This window comes from Lolium rigidum, chromosome 1, assembly GCF_022539505.1.
Source record: "Lolium rigidum isolate FL_2022 chromosome 1, APGP_CSIRO_Lrig_0.1, whole genome shotgun sequence".
NCBI classification, from domain to species: Eukaryota; Viridiplantae; Streptophyta; class Magnoliopsida; order Poales; family Poaceae; genus Lolium; species Lolium rigidum.
The window spans coordinates 312922040-312934131 of record NC_061508.1 but is presented as its reverse complement, the minus strand read 5'-3'; positions in this window follow the sequence as shown (position 1 = coordinate 312934131).

The window sequence follows — 12092 nt, the reverse complement described above, 5'->3', positions numbered from 1 at the left end:
CGATCCCCGTACCATCAAAGACGCCACCGTCAGATCCAAGAAAGGGAAAGGATCCAATGTACTCTGGACGAGACAAGTACCGCAACCCCTCTCCTCCGGATGACATCTACGATGAAACAGATCGCCCTTGGAATATCGCACAGCTACGTCCTTTCTACACTTAGCATATTTTTTCCGAGTTACAAACTCTGTAATAGTTATACATGATCAATGAAATAAAGCTTATGGTTCACTCTTTGAGTCTTTTACCTCCTTTACTTGTTCATTTTTAGATCGTGTATGTTTTCCGACTCAAACCGCAGAGCTGGATATTTTCCGCCTAGGCGTGTATAAAAGTTGTGATTTTCAAAAATCGTCCTTTAGGACGTAAGCTTAAGTTTTCTGATTAAGTTGTCGTCTGTTGCGAACTCGTGGATTCCTAGTAGCGATTTCCGGCACCTATGCTGGGGGGCTTGTTTCCGCGGTTATCGACGGATTGCCATTGGGCTTCGTCGCCGCTGGCGAGCGTTTCCGGCTAAGGTCTTCCGGCTCGCGGAAGGTCAAGCGGGCAAGCCGGAAAACAACGAAGTCAGCACTTGCTTTCCGACATAAAACGAAACATGCGAATAATTTTAACGGATAGCAGGATAAGTGTTTCCGCCCCATGCATAGTCGTTTCGTTCCCTAGCTACTTAAGAATTTAAAGTCTTATTACAAACCCACTTTGGGGCCAAAATGATGCATTGTTTCTCCCGCAGGAATAAAAAGTTGTCACTCCCCCTTGGCCGGAGAGGTCTTGCCTTCTGGATCTTTTTTCTCGGCATCTTCGGCCGGAGACGACACGTCTTCATCACTTTCTTCTTCTGCAGCTGCAGCGCTGGTCTTGGGTTCCTCTTGGGGAGCGTCCTTGGAGCTGGTCCAGGTGAATTGGGTTCCGGATTCCGCAGGTCGCGCCTTCGCGTCGAGCTCCTTTTGAAGTTCAGCTTCCAAGGGCTCGTCTGCAGGAAGAACGACCTTGTCGTAGAATTCTTCATGACGGATCCTGCGCGCGATACGGGTGTCGTAGCCGCTCACCGCATCCAGGAGCGCGTTAACATCCGCATCCGGAGGAACGCCTGTGGTCACCTGATCAAGATCAAGATCCGGATTATGCGCTAAGCACATAGTCAACGCCATTGCAGCTGCGCCCCGGGCTGATGATGCTTGAAGATCCGTCACCAGCTCCGGCAGAACGTCCATCTTTCCAACAAGCTTGCGAACGTTGCAAGTGCGACTCCTCTTGATGGATAGGTTATAGCATATCTTGCGGGAGGCGGAGATGAGATCTTTGCAGTCATCGCCTGCAAGTTGAAGAAGGTCATCCCGCGGGAACAAATTCCGGCGCTGTTCCGAATACCCAAGCGGCTCTGCATAAAACAGTCAAGACATAAGCACACAATTTGAGCATAAAGTAAAAAGTCGGAGCAAAAATCTGGACAAGGTTTCAGTATAAGTACCCAAGATGTTCTCATTGAGCAAATCCCAGTGCTGTTCCGCGGTCTCCATATACTTCCGGAGTCCACTAAGCTCTTTTTGCTGACTTTTGATGGTCTCGCTGTCAACATTTTTCTTCAATATCAGCTCGCCCTTTTCCCTGATGTACTCGGAGTTTTTCTCCGCCAATTGCTTCTCGGCCTGTTCCCTCTTTAGTTCCGCCTCCTTTAGTTTCGTCTCAAGATTTTGGTACGAGGAGCGTAGGTTCTCAAGTTCGGTTGAGGCTGTAGCAAGGGAAGAGGATGCGCCTATAATAACGTAAGTTAAAAACAAGTTCAAAGTCGGAATATGACTAATGACGAATGAGACGGAAACCAACGTTGGGCGTCCGCCAGTTGTTTGTTCAGTTCTGCATTCGCATCTTTCAGAGTCTGGATAATTTCCGCCTGACTCAGAGTAACGCGGCGCTGCAGGGCAATGTTCTTGTGCAGCTCGTAGTGCAGCGCCTGCTGTTCCTGAAACACATAAATAGTGCAGGAGTAAAAATTCCGCCCGTAGCAGTGGTTTCTTTCAAAGCATCATTGCCGGAATCTTTCCGCCATAATGCTTGGGGGCTACTGGTCCAATTTAAAAAAAAAAACTTTCCCGGAAGTAATCTTTCTCTAAGCATCTAAGCGCTAACTATTATTTGAGTTTCCGCATACATGCTTGGGGGCTACTGGGGAGTACCTTTTGCTTGCAGATGAGCTTGTCGAAGAACTGGCCGACATCCTTCTTAAAATCTTGGATCTCCGATGTCGCGGCATCAGGTTTCCCCCAGGCGTTGTTCAGCATGGCGTTGAGCAGGTCTTGTTCAAGCTCCCATTTCTCCGCCTCAGTTAACTTGTTGAAAAACTTGGTAGCATATGCTTTGGGGGTGGAAGTGATGTCAGCCGGATCTCCAAAGTTCTTCGGAAAAACGACCATGTCACCAGCTTTGTCTCCGGCTTTCTCAGAAGAAGTGACTTCAGCCTCTCCACGGCCTTGTTCTTCTGCATCTTCTTGGGCAGGGCCCTTGGCCTTAAGAGCTTCTCCGCCCACTTTCTCATTGCTAATCGGAATTATTTCCGGTGGAGTGTTCGTAGCAGGAGGGGGAGATTGATCCGCCTGAGGAGGAGATGGCTGAGGAGTAGGGTGGGAAGCACTTGGCGGGGCGGGAGTAGCAGGACCGACTGCCGGAGATTTCTTCATGTACTTAGTAATGGGCTCTTGGCTGGCGGTTTGCGTAGCGGTGGTACTCGGATTTCTGTAAACAAGTGAAAGGGGTGGAATAAGAAATAATTTCGCCAACATAAAGGTGCACCATATTCGGAAACTTACGAGGCGCCGGGGATGACGGGGCGCGTGCGTTTGCCAGCTGTTTCGAGCATTTTCAGGCGTGCACGTTCCGCTTTCCTCGAGTCTAGCGGAGGTGGCTTTACGGTTTTTGACTTCTTGGCGGAGGCCTCGCCGCTAGCTCCGGCTTCTGAGCCGGAAGCGTTGGCGCGGGGACGCTTCGTAGGTCGAGGGGCCGCCCTGCGGGGTGGCTGTTCCTCTTCTTCCTCATCGTCGTCCGGAACCTCCTCCGCCGCGTCGCCGCTGACAGGGACACGAATGATGGTGCGGAAGTTTTCCTCCGCCAAAGTATTGAGCTGGAGGAACATGCATAGAAGTTAAAGTTAATATCCAAAAAACTTGTGAAGTTTGAAGCAACGAAAAGAACAGAGCTCACCGGAGGACACTGGTCGTTTGTATAAATATCCTTGATCAGTTCCGGGACCTGTTGGCCCCTGGGAATCTTCACCAAAGTCTTGAACCTTCTCTTCAGGGAGTCGGCCGGAAGATCATGGCGGGTAACCCGGAGGAGATCGTCCGCCCCGGTATAAGTGCACATCAAGCGTGCGTTGTGGCGTAGGGGCTGGATCCTCCGAGAAAACCAGCTAAGTGTGAGCTGGGATCCGGTCAGTCCGTCGTGGACTAGCCAGGAGATTCTCCGCGCTGCCTTCTCCAGGATTGGGGTGTGGGCGAGCGAAGGAACGAAGCTCCAGCTCGCGAGTTCTTCCGGAGGCGTGTTGACAAACTGGGGGAGGCCTTCATGGACGTCCGGAACCGAAGCGTTCTTCTCATAGAACCATCCGGCGCTCCAAGCACCGGACGGATTCGTGCGAGTCGTGGGGAGGATACATACGGCTAGGCCGGAGCATGAACGTCATGCTCCCGCAGTTCACCATTGCTTTGTCCTTGGTTTCTTTCTTCACCCGGAAGAAAAACTGCCATAGTCTGATATCTGGTCGGATCCCAAGGTGCCCTTCGCAGAGAGTTACGAAGTTGGACAGGAGGAGGTATGAGTTTGGGCAGATGTTGTGTGGCTGGAGCCCGTATGTGTTGAGGACGGAGAGAAAGAATTCCGAACAGGGAAGTGAAAGTCCGCGTTCCACCCAAGCCTTGGTCATAACAATTTCTCCGGCTTCAGGCTTGGGGACGTCGGAGTCACGAGTGAAGCTCCAGTGAGTGGAGATCATGCCCTCGTTCTGGAGCTCTCTAAGCTCCACATCGGTAGTTGCGCAGGGCCACCACTGACCCCGCTCTCCTTCACGGATCCGGGCCTTGGATGCCTTCTTGTTTTCCGTCTCCTGTACTTTGGCTGCCATCCTAGCTTGTCCCTCGAGTTCTTCTTGAAGCTCTTTGAGGGAGGGGATCCGGCTTGGCGCGGTGCTGGAAGATGCGGAAAATGGTTGAGCTAGCCTGATGTCGGAAACATATGGTGGTAGGAATGCTATGGGATCCGGACATATTGGTTCTACTGGATTGGGATCCGGGCTACTCGGAGAGCTACCAGTACAGTGCGATGAATCAAGTGGCATGCTTCCGGCTGCGCCCATACAAATTGTTTGAGTACCCGGATCACTTAATCTATCTTCTACACTAAGTCTATCTTCTAAAAGGCCGGCGCACTTACCGCTAATGGCGCGGTGGCTCGACGGAGCTCCGGTGAAGACGAGGTCGCCGAACTTGAAGAAAACTGCCCCGCGAAGACCACGAATCGGCGGCGGGGAGAAATTCCCGTTCAACCGCAGGAATCTTGGCGCGAGGGGAGGCTTGGACTGGCGGCGCGCGGAGCTCACCGTGGCGAAGTTCGCCGGAGTCGAGATCCGTTGGGCGGCGCGGCGCGAGGAGGAAGACGAAGTGGTGAGGAGAGGTGAAAGAATGGAAATTTACCGAGCCGCGGGGTATTTATAGGCCACGCGCGGAGATTCGGGATTCGGATCCGATGGTTGAAGCGGAACGGTCGCACCGTTGGATGAATGACACGTGTTTTAGGTCAAGTGCGGTAGAACGACGTGGAGGTAACTTAACCATGCACTCCCGAAAATTCCGGCTAAAGATTTGCATCTGCGAAAATTTGGCGCGGGAAATGAGGAGGTTGTGCGCGGGAAGAGTGGAACTTCCATTGTTAAGCGTGACCTGAAGATGAAGGATTTCCGAGTGGATGAACCCGGAACCAAGTAAGAAGTTTTGAAGCTCTTCAAGATTCTCTTCGTTTCCGAGCTGAATGAGGTCGGAGGAATGATGAATCTCGGAGAACTTCGGGGGCTACTGTTGTGGGTATACTTTATGGGTATATCAACGGCATGGCCTAGATCCGGCAAGCCCGGGTGGCCCATAGTTGGTGGTGAGGCATGCGGCCCATCGGGCAGCCCAGTTGTTGTAGATCCTGAAGGATGAAGTCCAGCCCAGGAACTAGAAGCCGGATCTCAACCGACCTACGAAGGAGGCCGGATCCGTGACAGCCCATGAAGTATCCGGATCCAGCACGTACCTGGAGGAAGGCAGATCCTTGACGTACACGGCAAGACATTGTACCGTAGTTAGGCAACTTGTATTCCGGCTAGGACTCTCCATGTAAACCCTAGATTCGTGCGCCTATATAAGCCGGATCCTGGGAGCCCTAGAGGCACAACCACAACTCATTGTAACAACGCGAAAGCGCCCGGATAATTCCGGACAAGCAGCAGTAGGCCCCGTCATCGTGCAGGTGTTCCGAAGTTGGGTAACTCGCGTACCACCGTCCCGTGTGCACTCCGCCCTATGGCCCCTACTTCTTCTCCCCCTCGTGAGGATCCCTCCTCCGGGGTACCGTCGAATAGGCAACGACATCAACCCACTTAGCAAGACGCCTATGCAAAGTAGATTGGACTTTCAGATATTTCAAAGCTTCATGATCAGAATGTATGATAAATTCTTTTGGCCACAAATAATATTGCCAAACCTCAAGAACTCTAATTAAAGCATACAATTCTTTATCATATATTGGATAGTTCAACTTAGCACCAGAAAGTTTCTCAGAAAAATATGCAATTGGGCGACCCTCTTGCATCAACACACCACCAATTCCAATACCACTAGCATCACATTCAATCTCAAATTGTTTATTGAAATCAGGAAGTGCAAGCAACGGTGCAGAAGTTAACAATCATTTTAGTTCATCAAAAGCATGATCTTGGGCAACGCCCCACTCAAAGACAACACCCTTTTTAGTCAATTCATTCAAAGGTGCAACAATAGTAGAAAAATTGGGCACAAAACGGCGATAAAACCCAGCTAGACCATGAAAACTTCTTACTTGACTCACATTTATGGGAGTAGGCCAATTTTGAATAGCTTCAATTTTAGACACATCTATTTCTACTCCATGCTTAGAGACAACATAACCCAAAAATATGACCTTATCTTTGCAAAATGTGCACTTCTCAAGATTACCATAGAGTTTATTATCACGCAACACTTGCAAAACATGTCGAATATGTATAATATGATCAGATTCATTGCGGCTGTAGATTAATATGTCATCAAAATACACAACCACAAACTTGCCAATAAAATCACGCAAAACATGGTTCATCAGCCTCATGAAAGTGCTAGGTGCATTAGTTAAACCAAAAGGCATTACTAACCACTCATATAAACCAAATTTTGTTTTAAAGGCGGTTTTCCACTCATCCCCTTCTTTCATCCTAATTTGATGATAACCACTACGCAAATCAATTTTAGTGAAAATAGCAAGCACCACTCAATTCATCTAGCATATCCTCTAAACGGGAATAGGATGACGATATCGAATAGTAATGTTATTTATCGCTCTACAATCTACGCACATACGCCATGTACCATCTTTCTTAGGAACAAGAATAACAGGAACAGCACAAGGACTAAGGCTTATACGGATATAACCTTTGTCGAGTAGCGCTTGTACTTTCTTCTGTATCTCCTTCGTCTCTTCGGGGTTCGTTCTATATGGTGCCCGATTGGGTAGCGAAGCTCCGGGAATCAAGTCGATTTGATGCTCAATACCTCGAAATGGTGGAAGTCCTGCGGGTACCTCGTGCGGAAACACGTCGCCAAATTCCCGCAAAACATTAGAAACACCAAGAGGAAGAGGGGTCATATCGTTAGAAACCAAACCGTACTTCTGTACAAGAGCACAAGAGGCATGGCTGTAGGATCCTCACTAAATTCTCTCATGTCTTCTTTGGTGGCTAATGAGACTAAGGAATTCACTCTCTCACTTTTCGTTATATCACTCACAACATTACAATTCTCTCGCCTATCTAATGAAGCATCCTCCAAGTTGACTTCAACTTTCTGACGAGACTCATTGACAATTTGTTGTGGTGTCATAGGCTGTAAATTGATTTTCTTGCCCTTGAACTCCAAGTGATATGTATTAGCACGGCCATTGTGTTGCACAGAACGGTCATAGAGCCAAGGCCGTCCCAATAGTAGGTGACACACCGTCATAGGAACGACATCAAAGTCAATGCAATCCTTATACGGTCCAATAGCAAACTCAACACGCACCATGTGGTTTACCTTCATCTCACCATTGTCGCTCAACCACTGAATATAATATGGATGTGGGTGCGGTAGATACTTCAACTTCAGCTTGGTACATAACTCCTTGCTTGCTAAATTGCGGCAACTCCCGCCATCAATAATGATCTTGCAAGCCTTGTCAGGACCAACTAAAGCCTTTGTTTGGAACAAATTGCAGCGCTGAGTAGATGCACTAGGCAACACATTAAGAGCACGCTCGCGACACAACAATGGTGCGAGCATCGGACGGATATGCATCTTCACCATCGGTGTCATAGTCATCATCTTCTGGAGCATTAGGATCAACATCATCTCCAGTCTCGTATTCAATGTCCTCATTGATAATCATGACTTTGCGGTTAGGACAATCTCTCTTGAAGTGACCCTTGCCACCACATGTATGACAAATCATATCACGGTTACGCGCAGTAGACACATGAGAGCCACTCGTACTTGCAGCATATTCGGACTTCTTTGTGTTAGACACATTGGAGACCGGCTTACTAGGCGGAGTAGAGAAAGGTGCGGAGCGCGTCGAAGGCGCCGGCGCCGAAGATGGTGCCGCGCGGGGTGTGAAACGCCCAGCTCCTGTAGTTCGACCTTTGATCTTTGCTTCGTCAGCCAACTGTGATTCAACTTCTCTAGCATGATGTAACAATTGATTCATATTGGTGTAGCTGTAGTGACGAACAATGCCTTTGATATCATACTTCAAACCGTTGAGAAAACGCTGCACTGTCATCTCGAGATACTCACGGACACGGCCACGCTGCATAAGCATCTCCATCTCCATGTAGTATTCATCCACAGTGTTCACACCTTGTCTCAATAGAGTCAGCTTATCATATATATTCCGCAAGTAATTTGTAGGCACAAAGCGAGAATTCATCGCCTCCTTCATGGCACGCCATGTGCGTATAGGTTGCTCACCATCCTCGTCTCGGTTACGAACAAAAGCATTCCACCAACGCAAAGCGTAGCCATCAAATTCGGAACAAGCAAGTTTAATCTTCCGATCTTCAGTATAATGTGGATGTAAGCTCCACAACTTCTCAATCTTCAGCTCCCAAGTGAGGTATTCTTCAACATCAGCTCCTCCTTCAAACTTGGGTATAGAAAACTTGGGCTTACCCAAACCATCTTCCTCATCTTGTCCACGACCATTGCGACCAAGTGGAGCCCAACCGCGAGGACGATTACCACGTGGCGCACCACGAGCATTGTGTGCGTCATCTTGAAGCTCAGGATCTTCATCATCTTCTTGTTGTTGTTGCGCAGTCAAATTCTCAACAGCTAAGCGCAAATCAGCAAGACTGCGTTGTACATCCGTCATTTGATCTTGCATTGTAGTGACGGTCACATGAGTAGCATCCAGCTTTTGGAAGATCTCTTCAACCTTCCCATTAAGCACATCGTCCTAAGCGCGGAATTCACGTCGCATCTCATTACGAAGAGCCTCATACTCCCTCCATGTGATGATATCTGCAGCACTCTTGTTTTCCTGGTTAACAAGTTTATGATCACTAGCAGACATCGTTAGTAGATTAGTGCACTAAATCAAAAATATATATAGTGGTACTCTCACAACTCACTCAAAACTGATAAGAAAAGGAAATCTTACCGTTCCAAAGTAAATTAGTGTTGCTTACCACTTGTAGTAACAACTAGTGCACGGATGTAGCGAAGCGAATATCAAGGGTATAAGAACAAATCACACGACAAAACAGGGTATATGTGGGGCTGTAGGTAGGCTACCTATTTGCACCAATAACAAGCTCTAGCGCTGACCGTTGACAACCAATGATACTCACACAAGGCGATATAATGGGGCAATGCAACTATTGGTAGGAAAGGTTGCAATGCACTAGAGAGACGCTAGCAAAGCTCAACGAGACAGGCACAAGATTGCTCAACTACGGGTGCAGTAAAGTAAACTTAGGCCTCCACTTGATTCTACTAGCACTTCACTTTTCTTTTTGGATTTTTCTTTTGTATAACACACACAGCTATATAGCTCTTTTTGCTTCTTTTCAATTTTCTCTTTTTTTTTTGATATATGACACAACTCCTTGATAACACGGCCAACAGAAATATGCAAAGCACCGATAACCTAACGAGCAGCCTGTCGAGCGGTAAAACTAGTCTCTTCTGGAGAAGTTCCTAGTCACTTTATATCGATAGGCTGTGTCTATGGTTGGGAACAAGCACACTGTACGCTATGTGGACTCGGAGTAACAAAACTGACACCACTAGATAAAGTAACACAAGATGATAGAGTAAATTCAAACCCTAAAATACTAGATAGAAAGAAAAGATACGCAAAAACAACTACGAAAAGCAACTAAAATTCGAAATTAGTGCAATCTAAAGCTATGGCAAACCCTAACCATAACTTTTTATGGCTTTTTCTGGATAGGAAATACTCACAACTCAACTATGGGATGGATTGTGGATGGCTTACCGAGGAAAACTGGAAATCTGATACCAAGATGATATGGGGTGGCCCGATCTTCTCAGTAAGCAACGGTGGTGATGATGATCACGGGTGATGGCAGCGGAGGAACACGACGATGAAGTGGATGATAACTTGTATGACGCAACGAGATCTCTCGATTGGTCCCTGTCGCCAATGCAACAGCTCTCAACCCTGCAAGATATTCGCAACTCCACACACTTGCGCACGTAGCCGCCGACCACGAAGCGGTAAGTTACAACCGTCTAATTCCCAATGGAACAGCAGATCACACAAGACTTTTTCAGGATCTACACAATATCAAGCAATATGGTGTAGGGATTCAATAGTTTTGCTAGAGCAAACAACTAAAACAACTAAAAACTAGGGTTTATCTTAAACGTAGTCTAAAGCAGCTAGGGGGGCGTCCTGGGCACTTATATAGGTGTCCGGGACGAGTTCTGGTCGAAAAGATACAAGAATAACCGACCCAGAATAGATCTGGTCGAGTCAGACTCGGACGAATCCGGTCTGGAATCCGGTCAACCAGGCCAGGGACCGGGTCGGCCGGTCTGGCGTCCGGTCAACCGGGCGGCAACCGGAAACTTCGCAACTTTCCGATTTTTGCCCGGTACGATGCACCGCTTCCGGTTGGCGACCGGTTGGCGCCCGGTCAACCGGGCCAGGGACCGGGCTGGCCGGTCTGGAGGCCGGTCTGACCAGGTTCTGGACCGGCCTGGACGTCGTCTTCTCCTCTCGCGCATGCCTCCCGCTCCTCCCTCGCGCGACCATGAGATATCTTCATGTCCAGCTCCATGTCCAGCTTCACGTCCATCTTGACTAAGGATGGCAATTTTATCCACGGATCCGGGTATCCACGGATATTCGACCCGCCAGGCACGGGTTTGGAGGGCTAATTATGTCCATGGATTTCATGGGGCGGATATCCAATAATTTATGGAGCGGGCACGGGCATAGCTTTTGCCCCGTGGATATTCGATGGATATCCGGCAGACATGTGGGACCCATATGTTAGTGACACATGCGATTTTACCTAGGCTTAGCTGCCATTTTTGAGGCCCAAATCATCAAACACTTAATTTAAGTCTTAATGATTTTATACTCTAAATATTCACGGAATAGCCTTGTGCTGGTTGGGCTTCGTACGAATTGACTCTAGCAATTTGCTGATTGCTCCGCCTCCTAGGTAATTGCTTGCCATAATTAAGGACTTAGCCATAATCGAGCCATCTTCCCATCCGTCCCGCACGAACATCCGTCTCCGAGTATTGGTCCGTTCGTCGGATATATGTTGTGTTGGAATCTTCTAATAAAACGCATTAGATGTTGTGTTGGAATCTTCAAATAAAAAGCATTGTCTATATATGTTTCTTGACATTGAAATGAGATAGCTATTGTATGGTGTGATTGTGTGCGATTTGATATATTATAAGTACGGTGTGATTGATATATTGTTACTTTGATATTCCTATGAATTTTTGACATAATTATTGTTGAAATGCTACTAAAATAATGTCAAAATGCTGCCAAAATATTCATGTTAGCTTATTATTACTGAAATGCAAGTGAAATATTGCTTAAATACTATTGAAATTTTATGGGCATGGATATCCATGGATATCCGGGTATCCATCGGATTTGGATTTGGATTGACATCCATGCCCATGGATACTTTCGTGGGCGGGGCAGAGCGAGGCTGATGGATTTGGGCATGGATCTGGTTTTGCTATATCCGTCCAAACCCGCTCCATTGCCATCGTGAATCTTGACGTTCGTCTTCATGTCCAGCTGCTCCTCTACTCCTCGTGCGACGCTCGTCTCCTCTTGATACCTGTTGTTTAAGTAGCTTCGCACGAGCCCTTGTAATTGGTCCAATCCGAACTTCATTGGACTTGAGCTTCACAACAGGTTCATCTTCATTTATCAATGACGGAGGTAGTGGTGTAGTAGGGATGTCCTCATCAGACGGAACAACCATAAAGGGAAATCGAAACAGAAACGGGGGAGAAATTTCTGACAGAAACGGAAACAACAAGAAAGTAATTCCGGATAAACAAACATGAAAATTTTTCAGAAATATAACCTAGAGAGACCCGTGTTCTTGGTAGTTCATAGAATACATGCAACTAGGGAAACTATATTTACACATGAAACGAGGCCAAGCCACATACTAAGTCCACTACACTAAATACTAACCGTAATTAGTATCCCATGTAGCCAGACCGCCGCCTACAGTCCTCGATGACACGTAACCAAATGCGATGACTCCAAGAGA